The sequence below is a fragment of the Herpailurus yagouaroundi genome, unplaced genomic scaffold, assembly GCF_014898765.1.
Source record: "Herpailurus yagouaroundi ecotype Mexico unplaced genomic scaffold, PumYag 186, whole genome shotgun sequence".
In the NCBI taxonomy this organism is placed as follows: Eukaryota; Metazoa; Chordata; class Mammalia; order Carnivora; family Felidae; genus Herpailurus; species Herpailurus yagouaroundi.
Window position 1 is genome coordinate 36,043,139 of NW_024412417.1, and position 20,257 is coordinate 36,063,395.

At 53.9% G+C, this 20,257-nt stretch overlaps 1 long non-coding RNA gene across 16 annotated transcripts in view; it reads left to right on the forward strand.

Moving 5' to 3' along the window:
* The window catches only part of LOC121042978 (uncharacterized), a 265,060-nt gene that overhangs the window by 192,288 nt on the left and 52,515 nt on the right, over positions 1-20,257 (forward strand). The gene's annotated exons all lie outside the window — the stretch shown is intronic.

Here is a 20,257-nt window from a genome sequence, read left to right on the forward strand (position 1 = left end):
CCCCATCCAGAACCGGGGGTCTGTGGTTTGGAAGGAGAGGCTTCGTGGTCCCCTGCTCCAGGACCTTCACCTATCAACCGAGGAGACAGTCCAGGGGGATGCGACGGCCCCTCCCACTTCCCAGGGGGGGCATCCCTGCCTCCCAGGCCTGTGCTCTGAGGCTCTTGTCCTGTCCTGCCACTCCTGGTCCCTCCCTGTTTCCCCTCATCACCCTGAGGTCTCCTGCGGGTCATCTGCTGTGATCCTTGGTCACAGGCTGCGATGTTATGCATAGTACCCCTGGTTCCATTTACGTGTGGCTGTCCTCTCTGGGAAGAACACTGGGAAGAACAGTGGCCAGCTGTGACTGCATCTTTGGAAACAGCTGGAAGTCGGGGTTCCCGATGGGTGGGATCCCAGCTCCCTGCCTGTGAGGCTGAGGGCAAGCTATGTACTGTCTCCCCCAGTCAAGCCACCACTTCCTTGCCCCGCTGTGTTCCCTTGTGACAGATACAATGGCTCCAAGGTGTTTGGGCGCTTAGAATATGCCAGCCTGTCTCACTCCACATGGTGGTGACGCCCCTGGAGCCGACAAGGTGCAGTTAGAGGAGCATCTCGCCGGGGACGGGAGTCCTACGCTACATCATGGGTTGGCCCCCACCTGCCAGCGTGCGTATGTGCTTGGGTGCCAGTGACACTTGGTGAACACATACCGTGTGCCAGGCACTGAGGTTCAGGGGGTGAATCACGTGCCCAAGGTCACAGTCAGTGATGGAGTTAGGAAGAGATCCCAGGCGTTCTGTCCGTAGGTCCCCCGTGGGCACCCAACTGCTGTGCTGTGCAATGAGGCGCTGTCCTGTCTTCATCCCCAAGAGACCCTGGGATCCCGCCCACCCAGGCCTGTGGGAGCTGCGAGCGTGCAGGCTCACCGAGGCGGGACCCCGGTTGCTCTGGCTCATGGCTGGTCCCCGGCGCTCCTGAGCGTCTGGCCCATCGTGGGTGTTGGTCCACGGTAGGTAAGCGGAGCAATGAGTGGACCAGTTCTCTGAAATGCACAGATGCCGGAGTCCTGTGGGTCCCTAATAGGCACCAGGGGCTTGCTCTAAGCCGGCCGCCCCCTGCCGAGGCCCAGCTTCCTCGTGGTACAGGGGCCACACCTGGGACCTCCCGCTGGCCGTGCAGCGCCGACTTCACCTGGCATGGCTCACCGCGGCCCTCCCTCGGCCGTCTCCCCTTTCCCGCCCTCTGTCCCGCCAGGGGCTCCCGCCAGCCCAGCCCACGCAGCCTCCTTTTGTTCTCCCATCTCTGATTCAGGCGAGCCAGGCCAGCCCCCCGCCCCCAGCGTGCTTTGCACACCCCTTTGAAGGCTTGGCAGTCAGCCAGGGGAGCTGGCCCGGGCACACACGGTCCGGGGCTGGTGCCAGAGCCCTGGCAGCCACTTCCCACCTTGCTGGCTCCACGGGCCCGCGCGCAGAGACGGCAATGCCTGGATGTTTGCCTTGAGTGGCATGGACCTTGATCCGGAGCTGCTGGCTGGACTGTTCTCACGGCCCAGAGTCCTTTCTCAGGCCTGTCCCGTAGTGACGCCCTCAGTTTGGCCACAGAGGAGAGCGTTCAGCAGGAACAGCCTGGCGGGGTCCTGAGCCTCTCCAAGGAGAGGCAGGACAGGGTAGGAGGAGAAGCACAGGCCTTGGCTGCAGGCACGTGTTGAGCGCCTCACTCTGCCGTCTCTAGCTGTGGGACTTACCTGCTTCGTGCCTCACTTTCCCCATCTGTAAACGGGAGAACAGAACACGTGGGTCGCGCATGGCCGGTGAAGGGGAACGGGGTACTCTGTGCTAGCACGTGACACGCATTCGGTAAACCGCTGCCCGAGCGGGTTGTCCTTCCTGCACTTGCTGAGAGCCTGTGAGCACCAGGGAGAGCGGGAGGCGATGCAGGAGCCCAGCGCGGTCTCCAGAGGCCTGGCCTGGTCCCCTGTACCATCGGGAGCCCGCTGCCACCTCCCCCTCCCCGCCAGGATCACCCAGGTGCTTGGGGGACAGCGGACACCCCGACACTTGCCCGTGAAGGGCTTTGTGGTTCCCGAGGCCAACTTAGCAAGAAGGTGCCTTCCGTGAGGACAGGGGCGTGTCCGCCTGCCTCACCAGGGTTGCCTCGGTACCTGCCGTGTGGGTGCCCCGTCAGTAGTCATTGAGTGAACGGCCCACGGTAAGTCCACTTCCGTTTTGATCCCATTCCCCATCCTAGCGTTCGGCGTGTCTCCCCGTGGGGGCCCTCATAGCTTGTGTGCCCTCAGGCCAGGACCGCGTCGGATTAGCTGTGTGTCCCTCGGCCCACGCGCGAGACCCGGCCCGGAGCAGGTGCTCGGTGAATGAATGCGGAATTGCAGATGCTGGCATCTCTGCGCTCTGGATTCGAGGCAGCGCCCTCGCCACAAAGCCTTTCTGAACTCTCTCATCACCTACAGAGGTTAAGTTCCCCGGCCCCATCCGGTGGCCAGCGATCTGCCTGCCGCTGTTGGTCCAGGAGCAAGTTGGACATCAGCCCCTGCCCGGCATACCTGGGGTTGGCACACCCGGGCTGTTCCGGAACAGACCTCCTGGCTGAGGCTTAAGTGACACCTGGAGTGGTTATGAGGCCAGACACCCCGTCTGTGAATCTCCCGGGCGGCCGGTGGGTGGGGATGGGGGGGCCCTGGCACTGACGCTCGCTGTGTCAGCCTTCAGGAAGGGCTTGGATGCGTCAGGGGAGCCTGCCCAGCCGGGCACGTTGTGGAAGACCCCAACGCTGCAGACAGAAGCACAAATAACATGGAAACAACTGGGGAACTGGCAGAGAGAGCTTATCGGCCTGCTTCCTGCTTGTGGGTCCGGGGTTGGGAAGGCGGAGGGAGCATTCTGGCCTTGTGATGGCCTGCACGTTGCACGCGTCCCCCGGGGGAGTGGACACGGCACTGCCCTCAGTGCGAGGCAGGTCCTTTTATCCAAGTTCCAGCTTTCTCATACGTAAAATCGCTTTCACGGGGACCAAACTCAGAGCCCTTGTGAGGATGAGATGAATTTGGGCACTTAAAGGGCCTGCGTGTGGTGGTCTAATTAGAGTAACGGCGGGAGCCCCAAGAGGGGCAGCTAACACGTACCGAGCCTCTCCCACGTGCCAGACGCTGTTCTGATTGCTCTGTGGGTATTAACTCGTGGAATCATCATAGTGACCCCGTGAGCTAGGGAGGACTACCGTCTCCATTTTACAAGATGAGAAAACTGAAGCTCCAAGACGCTAAGTAACTTTCCTAAGGTCACACAGCTACTGAGAAGCCTGTCTGAAATTCCACCCAGGCCCTCTGGCTGTGGAGCACGTGCGTATCACCACCTCCCTGCACATTTTTTCCTTCTACTCTTGAGGATTCCGGTTCCCTGTGGGTTAGGATGCTGATGACAACCACCAGGATGGTGGTGGCTGTGGTGGCGGTGGAGGGGTCAGTGATGATGACGGAGGGCCGTTTTGTGTAGTGACCCCGCTTCTTGCCAGAATTTCAAGCTCATTTGCATATGCAATCCTCAGAGCGTCCCGGGAAGGGGAGGAATTCTGAGATCTGAGGAGACCGAGCCTTACGAAGTGGCCACGACGAGCACCGGTGGCCTGTCCAAGGCCTGGAGCTGGGGAGCAGGGATGGGGGCAGGCCGGTGGCTCCCGAACTGGACTTCAGGGCTTGGGCACAGAGCCGCGGGAGCCTCCGCCTCACCCTGCCGGGGCCTGGCAGGGACAGAGATCCGGGGCTACAGCGTGGGGAGGGTGGAGAGGTCACCTCCACCCACACCACCTCCCTGGACGTTGGCCTGCTCCCTCAGGAGGGTAGACTGAGACTCTGCAGTCAATCCACTGGTGATCGGAGACAGTCTCATGAAGGTGCCGGGACCACAGCTCCCACGCGTTGAGAGCGAACCTTTACGTGTCTCAGGTAACCTCCACCGTGGTCCTAGGAGGTCGTAGTATCACTGTCTCTGTACAGATCGCACTTAAGATGTGTGGCCCCAGGGATGCCGAGTAACAAACAACAGCAGCATCTCCGTGCCTTCCGACGGTAAGCGTTTGCTGTTTGCGCGTCTGGGCTGGTTGGCTAGGAGGCTCTGCTGATCTCGGCTGGGCCCCCCCCCCCCCCCCCCGCCGCGTTGGGGCTGAGCTGTGCTTGGCCGGTCTAGTTTTTCTGGGGTGTCCACGTGTCTCAGCTCTACTCTGTGTGTGTCTGTCATGTCCCGGGCCTGGAAGACTAGCCCGGGAAGGTCCTTCTGAACGCTAGGACTTCACTTAAGGGGGTCAGTGTTGTGATTCTCAAGGCTTCTCGGAGCTGGGGCACCTTCTCAAGGTTGTACCGCCAAGAAGTGGCTCGGCCATGGTTGGAATGTCCTCAGCCCGTTCCCCACATGCATGCATGCGTGCGTGTATGTGTGTGTGAAAGAGCCCAAAGCCGTGCCCTGGTCTGACTTAGGAGAAACACAGCCAGTTCTCAGACACAGTGTTTCTGGGAGGCTGGAAACTGGGAGAAAAAGAAGCGATAGGACAGAAAACCAGTGGCCCCTTCCTTTGGGGGGTGGAAAGAGCCTCCTGCTTCCCACCAGCCTCCCTGTGGGTGGCCACTCCCGAGGCTCCGCTGTGGTGGATGATTCCTCTTGTGACCCCAGCGTCTTCAGACTTCACTGGGCCTTCTCCACTGTCAGCATCAAGGAGAAGCGAGGCCCTTCAGCTGTGAATTAGCCGCAGCGCCAGGCTGAGGCCTCGCCGGTTACATTTCCAGCCTTGGGGATTGAAACCAAGTCAGAGCTCCGACTTTGAAAATGGCCTCGAGGTCACGAATCCTTCGTTGTAAGGTCAGAGCTCCTTCTCCTCCTCCTCTGCACCCCCTTGGCCCGCGGCAGAGCCCCGAGGGGTAAAGATGCCGGATGCGGTCTTTGACCTCTGTCTCCGAGGCTCTTCCCTAAAGGGCACTGTTCTCCACTCACAGTCTTGGACCCCTCGCCATGCTTTGCCTGCTTTCGCAGACCAACAAGGCACGACTGAGGGTGGTTGCTGGAAGCAGGATTGCAAGGCTGGCAGCCACCCGCTTTGCCAGCTCGTCTCCCCGGCACCGGGAAGTCGTACCATCTGCACCTGACCTTCGGCCTCATGAAGGCCAAGTGCATGGCCTTGAGCGGGGAAGACAGAAACAGGAGACCCTCCTCCTCCTCTTCCTCCTTCTCTTTCTCCCCCTCCTTCTCTCCACTCCGTACATAGTCTGTGCCAAACCTCAACTCAGGTATTTCTTTTTGCCAGTGAGCTAAAGGCTTATAAAGAGGATGCCTTCTCTGTGCAAGAACTCGTATGTTCTTCCTCCTGGAAAACTCCCCTTCATCCTTCTGCACCTCGCAGCAGAGCCCGCTCTTCCATGAGACTGTCTTCACCCCTGCAGCTGGAGTTGCCGACCTCCAGTCAGGGCCACGGCATCACCAGGGGCTCTTTCCAGTCCAGATGGCGCTTACGGCACTGTCCGGATTTCTCCGTGCGTGCGTGTCCACCAAGCCCTCTGAAGGCAGTGACTGTGGCTCCCGTGTTCATCTCTGCGTCCCCAGTGCCTGCCGCAGTGCCCAGCACGTGCGGAAGTAAACTTGGCCCTCAGAGTGGCTACGCGAACGTGACCGTGGCTACGCGAACGTGACCGTGGCTACGCGAACGTGACCGTAATCGGGATACCCTCCGTTCAGCAGAGGGCTGTGGCTCCGCATCCCTCAGCTGTGGGCTGGAAGCTGGAAAGCCCTATGTCGCATCATCTAGACAAAGCCTGTGGCTCCGTGTACACATTCTGACCTGCATGCCTGACAAATGTGTGCCCAAGTGGAAAGAGCCCAACCTTAGAATTTGACAGACTCAGGTTTCAGTCCTCTCTCTGCCTTTTCCGAGCTGATGACTTTTGCCTCGTGCCTCTATTTCCCCACCTGTAAAATGCACACAGACACAAACAGTTTCCTGTGCCTGATTTGCTGAGACGATCGGAGACGATGTTTGCAAAGCCCCAGCGAGAGCAGTAGCTGTTACTGTAATGGTCTTTTCTCTGAGAAGGAACCATTCTTGCAGTCTCTTGGCGAGGGGGCCGCCAGAGCTTTTGTGGTGAGGGTGCAGTCACCTGGAGGCTTCGCCCGTGCTGTTTACTCCCTCGCAGTAAAAGTGCCTTCGTCACAACACAGCAGTGCGCCAGCTGGCTCCTCTAGCCCTGCCTGGATTCCCAGGAAATCCGCAGGAAAGGAGCTGCCTGCTGCCTGCTGGCCGGCTGTGCAGGCAGCAGTAGCTGTGGGAACACATGGGGACAGGAAAACAAACACATCGCGCACCGGGGATTCCATCCTCGAGCCAGTAAGGTGCTGACACCTTGCAGTTTATGTGTTCCCAGTGGACACATACCTGCCAGTGAAGCCTTCTCTCACTCTCGCACTTGTGGGGGGCTCAGGGATGATGTATGACTTTTAGGATTGTGTTCCCACCCTGGACCCCTCCCCTTTTCTTCCCGGCGTTCCCTTCTCTTGTATTTGCTGGGCACTCACTGTCTTGTGGGCACCGTGCTGTGTGCTGGGAATATGAGGAAGAGCGACGTGGTCCAGGGAAAGACAAGTCACCCCTTGTGGTTGGATCGATGGCAGCCCTTCCCCCCCCCCCCCCAAAGATCTCCACGTCCTAATCACCTGAACCTGTGGCTGTCACCTTGCATGGCAGAAGGGACTTTGCAGATGTGATTAAGTTAGGTGTCTTGGGATGAGATTATCCTGCTGTATCAGGAGAACCTAATGTAATCTTAAGTGTCCTTATAGGAGAGGGAGGTAGAGGGAGATTTGACCCCGTGACCATGGAAACAGGATGAAGTGATGCATCCAGGAGCCGAGGAATGCCTGCAGCCTCTAGAAATGGAAGAGGAAAGGAACATTCTTTCCCTCGGAGCCTCCAGAAGGAACCAGCTTTGCTGGCATCCGGATTTTGGCACCTTATAACTTATTTTGATCTCCTGGCCTTCAGAACTATAAGAGAATGAATTTGTGTTGTTTTAAGCCACGGAGTGGTCGTAATTTGTTACAGCAGCAACAGGAAACTAATACAACAGGTCATTGCCGAATTGTGTGATGAGGGTTAACGCTGCTCTTCTATGGTGATGAAGGAGCCCACGTGCCTCTGTGGTTCAGGGCAAAATCCCTAGAGTCCCAATGTCCTGGTTCAAGGCAGTTTCCACCTTTTATTGGTTGAGGGACCTTTCGGCACATCGCGAAAGTGCAGGGCCACGGCCGGAGAGGCTTCGGGGCTGCGCCTTTTGATAGGGGACGTTAGGACCGGTAGTAGTTGCGTATTTTCTACGACTGGTCACTGGCCTCGATCCTCCAGAGACCACACACCAGTCATCACAAGGCGAGAGCACAGTGTGTGGAGCCTCCGTAGGCCATCCCGGCATCCTGGGTTCGCGCTCCTTCCCTGGGACATCTGGCTTTGATGCTGCTCCGCTTTGTTGGTGGCAGACCCTCTACTGGGATTCTCACTTGACAAGAGGCTGCCTGGACCCCTTTTCTCACATCTGAGTCAGCCCTGCCGTTACCAGGGGTGCGGCTGGAGGGGCTGAGGCTGCTCAGAACCAAGCACTTCCGGGGGAGGGACTAAGGCTGCTCAGAACCAAGCACTTCCGGGGGAGGGGCTAAGGCTGCTCAGAACCAAGCACTTCTGGGGGCCCTGTGGCGGCCACAGTCCTGAGAAGTTGGAGCCCTTGTGCCCAGGTTACAGATTCTACTCCCATCTGTCTGTAGGGCTGTGACTGGGTAACACTACTCTCTCCTTTAGTCCCGCACAGACGTTCAGGGGCGAGTGGTCGTTCTCGCTGCTTGCACGTGGGAAAACTGAGGAGCAGAGAGGCCGACCTGCCTGTGGGCACACTCTTCTGTGTAAGACGTGATCCCAGATGGGATTCTGCAATTTACACTCTTGTTTCATAGTAGGTTCTGGGGAGACAGGAAGGGTTCGCTCTGATTTGCTGGTAGGGTATCCTGCCTCCCCAACACTGGAAATACATTTGCCTTTGTTACTGTGTTGGTGTCACAGTCTGTTTGCATTTCTTGAAGCCATGTCAGTGGAAGGGTTGGAAAATGAGCGGGCAGCCTGGACGCATCAAGGGCATAAGATGAGTTCATCCAGAGGGTAGACCTTGATGTTTTCGGCATAGTATCAGCTGGGTTAAAGGGCGCATGAAGAGAGGGAGCCCCTGGCCATCCCACATTCTCGGTCCTGTCGGAGAAACCCAGATCCTTCATCACGTGACTCACACGATGCTCCCGAGAGGTGACGACGGGCTGTATCTGTGTTCACCTCGGAGCGTGAGATCGGGGGTTGCAGTGAAGTTCTCTTGGAGGTGGAAGAGGGCGAGTCTGTTCAAGGGTGGAGAAGGCACCAGGTGGTTCAGGTCACATCCACTCTGTCCAGAGCCTATCCGGGGGCTTCCCCATAGGCTGTCCCACTATGCCCCCTCCCCATCTTGGGCAGACTTTTCACCCGTTTCTCAGGTGAAGCGACCCCAAGCCTGGAACCTTACATATTTGCCGGGACATCTACCCAACTAAAGAGCAGAGGAGCTGGGGTTCCTGATTCCTCGGACCCCTCCTTTTTGCACCCTTCCACCTTGTTTAAGCAGCTCACTGATGTTATAAAAGGCAGTTCAGATGCTTACCGGAAAATGGAAGAAATGTAAAATACAATGGACCTTGCCTATTTACACTAATTAAATGAGGAGACAATTTAAACATTGCCATCCTCATTGCTGTAATGAGGCCAGAGGACAGCAGGTGCATGTATGTGCTGCCTGTGGCAATTGGTAGGATGTTTGGAATGGGTTTTGTTAGCATAGTATGCAAAAATAGCTTGATGGTGTCTGCGTATTTTCACTGTATTTTCACTCCGTTACCTCATTTCTCTGTTGTATCCTAAGGGGATAATTCAAAGAAAGAAAAAAAAAAACTATTTTCTACAAATGTCTACTAAATCATGATTTTTTTTTTTTTTACTTTTGATTATGGAGAATTTCAAACAGCTAGGAAAGTAGAGAGAAGGGTATGATGAACACCTATGTACACCCCTTGTCTAGTTTTAACAGTTGTAAACATTTGCTTTATTTACTTCATCTTTCAAATGTTTCTAAAATATTTTCAGGCAGGTTACAGACATTTCATTTCCAGACATTTCAGAGTAGCTTAAGTTATGATCATAAAAAACTGGATTCAATGGAGAATGGTTAAATCAACTATGATTATCCACCTGGTCCAATATTAGGAGACCCTTAAAATGATCATGTTGAAGTTCCTGTTAGGAGCGTTCTTAGAGCTCCATGCTTTGTCTTTTTATATGACTTAGCATAGTCTCTAATAACTTAATTCTTTGATTATTTGATTAATGTCTGTTTCCCCTACTTATTTGGTGGGGGCAGTGTCCTTCTTGCTCACCATCCCGTTGGCTTCCCAGGAAGGTGGCTGGCAGATAGGTGTCAAATAAAATTGGTTGAATAAATGCCAAACGAGCATTTTGCGATCCTTGAAATAACACGTTGAGGGACGCAAGGAAAGCACATAATCTCCTGTGAGCATAACGTGAAACTACGTGCACACACAGACACCTTCCAGAAGGCAGCCTCGGGAGTGTCGCGTTTTTATGCTAGCGTGGTGGGAAATAGGGGTGAGATTTGTTTCCCTGCTGTTATTTCCCTCATGTCCTGGTCATGAGGTTGTAATGGCACCACATGTCCTGCTCGCTCTGGGCAGAGCAGGAGGCAAGGAACACAGCCTCAGTGGGAAGACTTGGTTTTGAAGTCCTCACCCTCCTGAGTCCCTGGGGGACCCTGAGCCATCTCTGAACCTCTCAGAGTGTACTTCCTTCAGCTTGAAAATGTGGTCGTGGTACCTGCCCTGTGCACTTCTGTAATTAAATGCAGTAATGAGTGGGTCGCAGATGTGAGAGCGCGCTGCAAAATGTTCCTGAGCTGGCCCTCCACCATGACACTCGACCCCCTGGTACTCGGAGGAGCCCTGCAGCTTGCCCCAATGTCCCCCCAGCCCCGATAGGGAGCCAGCGAGCAGGTCCACTGAGCCCACAGCGCAGGCAGGGTTTTCTTAGGTGTCCACCTGCAAATCCCCACGGATGGTAAACGGGAAGGTGACGACTGATTAACTCCGAGAACTTCCTCAGTGCTCGTCCATTTCACTAATTGACGGGTCCCTCAGTCATCCCACGGCGCTTACTACATTTGGGCTGTGTGTGCATTACCCCTTGGTAACTGGCCACCCTGCCCAGACTCTGGGTTTTTGAGTGGCCCTGGAGTGTGTGGACATCTGGTCCTTAGGGCCATGAGGGAGGATGAAGGCATTTCAGCCAGAGAATGGCCAGGCTCGTGACCTTACGAAAACCATTTTTAGTGGAGGAATCCTGGCTGACCGTCCCCTCTCCTTTCTTCCCAGGATCCCGTCAAGGTGTTAAAGCCTGTATGAGTTTCCCAGGGTCGCCATAACAAAGTACCACAAACTAGACAGCTTATACAACAGAAATTTTCCTCCTTCACAGTTCTGGAGGCCAGAAGCCCAAAATCAAGGTGTTAGTGACACCCCATGATCCCTCTGAAGGCTCGAAGGGAGGATCCTTCCTTGCCTTTTCCCCATTTCTGGTGTCGCTAAGGATCCTGTAGCTTAGGGCCCTTGGCTTGTGGCCTCCGTCCTGGACTTCTCTGTGTGTGTCTGTCCATCTCTGCACCTCTCTCTTCATAAAAGAGCACCAATCATTGGGTTTGGGGCCCCTCTAATCCAGTATGACCTCATCGTAAGTTAATTGCATCTGCAAAGACCTTATTTCAAAAAAGATCACATTCATAGGTGCTTGAGTTGGGATTTCAACATATCTTTTCAGGGGATACAATTCAATCCATGACAGACCCCAAAGCAAAAGCAATTCCTTTTGCTCCGGACCACCAGTACTCTCCCCCAGGGACCACTGCTTAGCATGTATGTACATGGATGACGTATTTTTCATATGGGACCTGGACGAGGCCCTTCCTCTTCAGTATCCCTTCCGATTCTACAGCAGCCTTGTCATGCATTCATTCAGGAGTGCAAAATATAATTTTTGGCCGCCTCCTGTGAGCCCAGGCCTGTGTCTGGTTCTGGAATACAAGGGTAGAAAAAGGCCAGGGATTTTCAGTTGGCCAAAAATTCTGCCAGAGAGCACCCGTCTGGCTTCGTCAGTTAAGCATCCGACTCTTGGTTTTGGCTCAGGTCATGAACTCACAGTTTGTGAATTTGAGCCCCACACCAGGCTCTGTGCTGACGGTGTGGAGCCTGCTTGGGATTCTCTGTCTCCCTCTTTCTCTCTGCCCCTCCCCTGTTCATTCTCTCTCTCTCTCTCTCTTTCTCAAAATAAGTAAATAAACATTAAAGAAAAAAAAAAAGCCTGCCAGAAACTATACCTTTCTTTTTCAGTCTGTACATTTTGAGCAGCAGTCCCCAGTCATGACCATCAAAAGTTCCTTCAGATATTCTCCAGGGGGGAGGGGGGGTGGTATTAACATCCTCCCTGAAGAATCACAGATTTATTTTATTATTTTTAATGTTTAATATTTTTTAAAAAATGTTTGAGAGAGAGTTAGAGTGTGAGTGGGGGAGGCGCAGAGAGAGAGGGAGACACAGAATCCGAAGCAGGCTCCAGGCTCTGAGCTGTCAGCACAGAGCCCAATGCGGGGCTCGAACCCACAAATCGCGAGATCGTGACCTGAGTGGAAGTTAGACACTTAACCGACTGAGCCCCCCCAGGCGCCCCATGAAGAATCACTGTTTTAGCCCAACATTTACAGCTCCAGAAATCCCTTTTATCAGTTCTGCCTTCTTGCAAGGGCATCGTTTCAAGTAAACAAACTTCATTTGTTAGGTAGTTTTTCCCCAGTTACCGACAACCCATCTTCTTACCTAAAAATATCCACCTGTGGGGTTTCTGATCCTTGTCACCAGACAGAGTTGATAGCATTCTGGCCAGTGTCAAGCAAAGAAGCTTGATGTTTTAGGGGCCATCTGTGGCTTTATTGAGGAGGAAGGTGCAGTTTCTAGAATTTTTTGACCAGTTGAGAAATAGTCCAAATACCCCCGTTGAGGACTCACTGGTAGAAACTGCCATTCGCTGTCTGAAATCACGTCTTGGATCTAATGTGTGTGGGAGGTCCCTTGGAACTCCACATTTCTCCACGAGTCTCCATCCTGTCGCCCCACCCCCACCCCCCCATTCCCCTGAGCGGCATTATTATGCTGTGCATATTTATTCGGCAATGGCCACGTGTCTGGTCCTTCATCAGGTGTGAGGGTCCTGCGGTGAGGAACACATGGGACCACGGCACTAACAGGACACGTGATGACGATCCGGAGGCTGAGAAAGAAACAGGTGAACTTCCGGCAGTGCTAAGGGCTTAGACACAGATGCAGCCCGTGGCCAGGCTCGGGAGCGGTCGTCCCTGGAACTGCGGGATCCTTTGAATAATCAGGTCACCCTCTCGCTAACCCCGTCTTGATCCCCCTCAGGATCATTCTGTACAGAGCCCAGTTCCCATCAGCGGCCTCTCCGGGACAGGTGCCTTTATGGCTTAGAAGAACATGCTCTGGAGCAGACAGTGCCCTGCTAACAGAGAGACGTTTCCGAGAAATGGTGAGGGTCGGTCCGACTTGGCTGCGGAGACCTTGAACCTCTCCTGGTGGACAAGGTGTCCTGCTGAATAGCTGGGCAGGTGCTCTGAAGGCGACACGATGCTCTGCAGGATGAAAGATGTCGGTTCCTCTCTCCCTCCCCGAAGGTTTTCAGCCAGTGCCTCAGAACACAGAAGGGGCCTTGTAACATTTGAACCCTGTGATCAGATTGTGTCAGAGGGAGGAGAAGGGACCCGGAAGGATGGGGAGGGACCGTCCGCTCTCTTGCCAAGCCATCCCACTTGGCACCACATGTTTGCCTGTCGTCTTGGCCACTGGGAGGTTTTCTTCCTCCCGGCCACAGTCAAACAGTGTCTTCTCTCTGTCTTGCTTGCCTGCACCCCTCTGGCCGAGGGCCCGTGAAACGGCGGTTGCATGCCAGCGAGCCCTCAGGGGTTGTCATGCACCTGCACAGGCTGTCATCTCGCTTCCTCCTCCCCGCCCCCCTTGCTCCCTCTACCCACCTCTCCTTACCTGGCCACCACCTGATTCTTCTTTTAAAGTACAGTTTGGACAACAATCCACACCAGCTGCCTTTGGACATCCTTCAAAGTCACAAATCCCCAAAGGTACCCACCCTCCTCCTCTAGTGAACACGAGGCATCCACCCACCCCACATTGTCCTCAGATTAATGCCCTAATGCCTTCCTGGTCACCACTTGGCTTATAAGGCCCGGTGGTGCTGGCTAGGCTTCGGGAAATGCCCCATCTGGGCATCGCGTGATGGGCAGGCATCACCCCGGGGGACAGGCAGTCTGGGCATGAAGAGCGGAAAAGCCTCAGAGATGGTTCAGAGGGGATTGTGGCAGGGATGTTGGCCCTTCTCTGTTGAGTTGGGGCTACTGTCGGCTTCTGAGCAGACGTGACATGCATTTTAACTGGTTCATTCTCCACTGCTCTGCTGAACATTGACCGAAGGTGGCAAAGGCAGATGGGTTAGGAGGCTCTGACAGAAATCCGGGGTTTTGGCAGACATCCAGGAAAGGGATGACAGTGGTGTGTCTGGTGGTAGCAGAGGAGAACACAAGAAGCCATCAGATATGAATGTACCGTGAAGGTAGCATTTGCTGATGGCTCGTGTGGGTTTCAGGTAAAGGGTGATCCTGAGGTATTACCTTGAGCAAGTAGAGAGTGAAGCTGCCATTTTTCACACACGGGAATCAGTGAGGGGAGTGGAGGTGTTTGTTTTATGTTGTTTGTTTGTGTTGCGGGTAGCCTTCCACTCACGTTTGAGATGTTCACCAGACATCCAAAGAGAGAGATTCAGAAGTAGCTGGGTGTTATGAATCGGAAATGGGAAGAATAATGGTGTGTGTCAGGTCGGCTAGGCCACAGGATCCAGACGTTTGGTCAAACGGCAGTTTAGATGTGGCTGCGAAGGTATTGTTTTTGGATGACATTAACATTTACGTCACTAGATTTTGAATAGAACACCTTGCTCTCCTTAACGTGGGTGGGCCTCACCCAATCAGTTGAAGGCCTGAAGAAAAATGACTGAAGCCCCAAGGAAGCAGGAGTTCTGCCTCCAGACGGCCTTCAGACTCGTTCCGCAATGTATGCTCTTTCCTGGGTCTCCAATTTGCTTGCTCTTTTACCTACCCTGCAGATTTGGGGCTTACCAGCCTCTATAACTGTGGGAGCCAATTCCTGATATATATTTCTGTTTCTCTGGACAACGCTGACTAAGGCTTGGAGTAAAAGGATCAGTATTTGGATACGTATTCTGGAGTCATCTTATTTAAGCCTCGAGAATGGTATGATCCCCAAGAGAGCAAGTGTGAACAGAGAGGAGCCGTCCACTGGGCTATCTGCCACAAGTCAGGAGATTGAGAAACCATGTGTGTGTGTGTGTGTGCGTGTGTGTGTGTGCATGTGTGTGTGTGTGTGTGTGTGTGTAAGTAATATTTACTGAGCACTTACGATGCGTCAGCTCCCCCAGGACTGGATGCTGCCATCTATCTCCTCATTTCTTCTATAATTTTGGGAAATGATCCTGATGGGGCCACCTATTTGTTTGACTCATGGGTTACAATTCCCATGTCTCAGCCTCTCCAGTGTTCTGGGCAGCAGGCAGCATGGCGTCCGGCCGTTCCCTCTCCTGGGTCGGAAATGGATCATTTCTGCATCTTCCCTCCAGGACATTTTCAGTTCCCCTGACCTCCAGCCTCTTGAAGCCATTTCATGTCTCCTGATACTGAGTAATTCCGTTTATTAAAATGTGGAGCATCCTTACTGGCGAGTGTGGGTAAAAATAGTTCTGCAGCCCCAAGGTCAGGGTCATTTGAACTTGGTGACTTGAGAAACGTTTGGTGTGAATAATGAAAAGTGTAGGACCATGGTGATGAATCTTCCTCACCCTCTTCGTTCCTTGTTTTTCTTTGTGAGGCAAAGAAAACGTTTAACCCATATTTTCCAAGAACTGTGTAGGTGGGTTGCCGGGGACAGTAGAGTTTTAGGGAAGTATCGTTCCTCTGGATGTGGAAAGCAGGAAGCAAAGAGTAACATTGAGCAAGAGTCGTCCCGATGACCGGGCCTAGGCTGATTGTGGTCCCACGTGTTTGGGTCACCGTGTCGTAACAGGCATCTCTTCTGCCTGAGTTGGGTTTTGATGTGGACTCAGGGTGACCTTAAAAGCCTTGTTCCGGCCAAGCGTCAAATGGACCATCTCACTTTGTGAGGCCGTGATTGGTGCAGACTGAGAAGAGGTACAACCTGGCAGGTAGGAGACACAGGTCTTTGTGTGAGGAATCCTGAGTTCCAGTTTCCAGGCTGTCCCTGGTGTGCCGTGTGATGGTGGGCAGGTGTCTTCACCTCTCTGAGCGGCAGTGTCTTCGTCTGTGACGAGTTTGGGCTAGGTGGTCTCCGAGGGATGAGATGGTAGCCAGTGGGAGAGGAGTTCATACCCTCAATAAAAAGTCTCCCCCCTCCCTTCCCTAAGCACCCAGCCAGCTATTGTGTTGGGTGTGACCAGTAGTGCTGAATTCATCTTGGGACCGTGTGCCGTCATGAAATCTCCTGGATTTTAGATGAAGACAGTGAATCCAGAAATATTCACAACATCCCGTGGGTGAAACCTAGAGCCAGAAGGGAGCCCACGGGTCTTTAGCTTAACAGCTCAATGCGACTGTCCCTTCATGGGTCATCACAGGCTGGGGGCTGCGAGGTGAGGGAAGTTCGTCCGAGTTATTTTGTCTTGAAACCAGTGCAAGTATCTTCAAGAAACCGGAGGGGCAGAGAGAGACTGGGAAGCCGGCTCACAAGACTGCTGTGGCGTAGAGCCCTGGAGAGAGGGCACGGCCTTCCTTTCATCACGGGTGGAAATGTCAGCCTGAGGCGGTGGACTGGGGTCAGCTGATCTCCTTGGGATTTATCGCCTGGTTCAGCCAGCAGCCCTGAGTCTGGCTCCACGGACCCAATAGCATTTGGAGCTGGAAAGAATCGACTCTTTCAACGCATCCGTGTTTCCCCCAACAGCTGTCTCTTACCGCTCTTCCGCGCACGTGTGTCCGCGCACATGCGTGCGCGCACACACCTCATTCTTTTTTAACTGCTGCGTAGTACTCCATGGTTCTTTTCTAAAGCCCTTCCGTGGCACTTTGCTTTTATCCGTCTTCCTCTTGTATCTGTACTTCCCATGATTTCGTGTCCTTCTTCCTCTTCTTCCTTCTTCCTCTTCTCGCTCCCTTCTTCCTCTTCTCCTTCCCTTGTATCCATCCACCTGTGCATCCCCTCATCAAACATGGTGGCCCTACAGATGCTAAGCGTAGGGGCAGATTCCTGAGGCCGTGCCTTCAGGAGCTCCAGTTCAAAGCCAAGGCAGTGAAGAAGCACATTATGGTGGGTCCCTGGAAGCACGTTCTTCAGCAGTCTTTTTCAAGAAGCTCTCTCTGGCCTTTTGGGGTGTGAGAGCCTGAGGCAGCAGCTGATCAATGTTACCATGTCTGCTTCTTTGGGACGTTCTAGGACCGTCGTTAGCTGTCCACCCTCCGGGTTTTACCGTTGCCCAAGGCTGTGGCTTGAGCAGAAAAACACCAAGGTTGGCTCTGGAACGATGGCCGTGGGCCGGGTCGAGGTGCCGTCGTGGCCTGGATGGGATGGCTCTTTCCTTTGCCGTGGGAGAGCGCAGAACCTGGGGCAGAGTTGCAGTTCAGAAGTCAGTCTAAAATGGATACAGGGCCTCAGGCCTTCCTCCTGGAGGAAATTAGGTAAAGATGAGTACAAAAGGAGAGAAGGCAGTATGTGTGTCAGAGACAGATACAGAGAGGGAGCAGCGCCCACAGTCCACGTTCCTTTATTTTCCAGATGGGTGTGGTAGGTGGCTTCCGTGCCAAGAGCAGTGTCTTTTCTCTTCCTTTCCTCCTCTGCTCTTTCTGCTGCTTTCTTGGTGGCGTCTCCACAGCCATCACAGCGGTCACCCCTGGAGCATCACTGGCCGGCACATGGAGCCCTAGGAATGGAAGAATTAGCACACGGCGGTCTGAAGCTTGGGCTCCCAAGTCCGGTTCAGGAATCCCCCTCAGTGACCTTGAGCAGAACGTGTAACAGTTTTGTCCTGGGCGACATGGGGGGAGGGGGTCGCTGCCGTGCTTCTAGGGCTGCCTGAGAGGCTAGAGTTTGTCACTCCACGCACAACACCTCACCCAACCCAGAGCCGTGCCTGGCACATAGTAAGTGCTTAGTAAACATCACTCATATGCACACGTGGCTCAGACGTCTCCTTATCAGAGAGGCCTTTCCTGGCCGTGCTGTGTAAGTAGTACCCGCCTCATGACCCATCTACCGTTCCGTTCTCTCTTTAGTGATCTCTGGAGCACTTCGCACCATGTGACCCACTTGTGTATCTGTTTGGTGACTTTCTACCGCCACCCGCCCCACCCCCCCCAACCCCCTGCCCCCGAGCCCCACAAATGCAAAGCTTTCTGTTGCTTTTGTTTAATGGCTTATTCCCTGGAACACGGGTGGGTACCTAGTAAGTATCTCTTGCGTGGATGAGTGCCCATTTTAGAGACGGCCTCCAAGCCCAGAGTCAGGCACAGAGAGGTAAAGTAACTCGCTTAAGACCACCCAGCTACAAGCAGTGGGTGAATCTGGATCCAGAGTCCCGTTTCCTGGGTGGCTCGGTTGGTTAAGTGTCCGACTCTTGATTTGGGCTCAGGTCGTGATCTCACAGTTTGCGGGTTCAAGCCCCACATCGGGCTCCATGCCGAATGTGCACAGCCTGCCTGGGGTTCTGTCTCTCTCTGTCTCAGTCTCTACTCCTCCCCCACTTGGGCATGCACGCGCGCGCTCTCTCTCTCAAAATAAGTAAATAAATTAAAAAAAAAAAAACAACAAACAAACCATTAATGCCTCCCTGCTGGTAAAACAAACAGACAACAAAACTAACTGGGGCCTTCAGCACAGCGCGGACGCAGTAAAGGTTAAGTAAAAGCTGCCTGTGGCGGCAGCGGTTCCCCGAGCCTGTCCCAGGACCCCCGTTTGGTTGTAGCCCAGCATTTGGAGTCTTAACTTGCCAAGAGGAAAAGCCGGCCTAGGAGGGGTGGTGGCCAGGCCTGTGTGCAGTCGCAGTGCCCAGATTAAACACGAGTGTGCCCCTTCCTCGTGTGGAGCCCGTTTCCACACTCAGCAGAAGCTTCTGGAACATGCCAGCTGCTCTTCTGGTTGCCCTTTTACAAGCCCCAGGAGGGGCTGCAGGGGTCTTGAGGGCAGGAAATTGTCCCCATTATCCGGACCTCAGTCCAGTCGGCCTTCAGTAGGTTTTACGGTTCCCATTTTTAAGACGAGGAAAATGAAGTTCAGGGAGGTGTAAGTCCTGAGGCTGAGATTCAAGCCTGGGTGTGCCAGGTCCCAACCCCCTCAACACCTCTGCTCTGCTCCTCAGATGCTATAGCATTTGGATCCTGACTCATTAGCATTCATTGAACAATAAATATAGTCTGGGTGCTGTGCCTCATTTTGTTTCTTGTTTGCTCCTTAACGTTTTGTTAACACTTCCTCTAAATGCGGAGACTGTGCCTGTAAGAGGTACACGAGAGAGGATATTTGTCTCCTTGCCTTTCAAGTCTCTGGTTGCAGCATTGAGCTGTGAGGAAAGAGCCCAAGTGTTGGAGTAGCACTGTTCTGGGTCCAGGTCTGAGCCCAGCCTCTCAACTGCTGTGTGATCTATGCCCAGTAATCAGCCTCTCTGAGCCTCAGGTTCCCTATGTGTAAAAAGGAGCCCATACTTGGAGGGGACACGGAGGATTTGAGAGGTTAAATATGAAATACAGGGCTCCTGGGTGGCTCAGTCAGTTAAGATCTGACTCTGGATCTTGGCTCAGGTCATGATCTCACAGTCTGTGAGTTCAAGCCTCACATCAGGCTCTGCACTGAGTGTTTGGGACTCTCTGTGTCCCCCTCTCTCTGTCTCTCTCTCTCTCTCTCTCTGTCTCTCTCTCTCTCTCTGTCTCTCAAAAATAAATAAATAAAAATTTTTAAACTAAAATAAAGTAAAATAAAATAAAAAAGCATGCCGCCTGATGCACAGTTGGCCATCAGTGAGTGGTGGCTATTTTGTTGCTGCTGTACCTAAATGTCACTTCTTCGTTTGCCTTGTCTTTGCCCCTCCCGAGGGTGAAGACCAGGCCTTATTCATCTTGGCATCCCCACCTTCTAACACAGTTCGTGGTACGTGGTGAATTTATGCCTGTTGCAGGCGACATGAATGAATGGAGGCAAAACCAAACGAATGGGCCACTGGTGTGTCGGGCCCAGTCTGGCCAGTTGTCGAGGGCCGTGTTTCCTGGAGTCTTATCCCCGCTTGTCAGATCCAGGCCAGGACAACGGTGTGGTGGTTCCATTGTTCCCAGATAACATTTCCTATCTTAACGTCTCCCTGGGGCCGCCCTCGGCCACGCCCTGCCCTCCTGTCCTATCACTGATCCCCACTTGGACCCTGGTAGGTGCCACTCCGGCCTGCTGTGAAGAAAGCTTTCATGTGGCCAGCACTACTCCTTGTCCCCTCCCCACCGTGTCACACCAGTTGCAGAAGGGGGCATTTCTCTCTCCGGAACTTTCCATGTTGCAGGGGGACCTAGAAAATGTTAAATAAAAATGTTTTCCAGTAGCCTGACTCGTCTAGTGTGACCTGTGTCTTCCTGCTTGCACTTCACAGACGCCTTGTCTGATCAGCAAATCAGTTCTTACCCCCCGGTCTTCCACTGAGCAAGCGGAGCACAGAAGGGATGGGATTGCCGGTAGCTGGTGAGCGAGAGAGCCTAACCCATTACCAGCTCTGCGCACCTGACTGCAGCTCTTCCCACCGCATGTCGCTGCGTGATTGCATCTGTTGGTATCCGATGTCCTTGCCTATTTCCAGAAGAGATTTGACGGCTCTGTCACAGTCTTAATGATCCAGGGCCATCTCAATGCTGCCAGCTCAGTGTGACATCCCTGGGCAGATGTAAGGCGCCCAGGCGTTGCCCCGTGGGTGAGGAAGCAGAAACCGAGGGAGCCAAGTGCCTTTTGGAGATGACCCA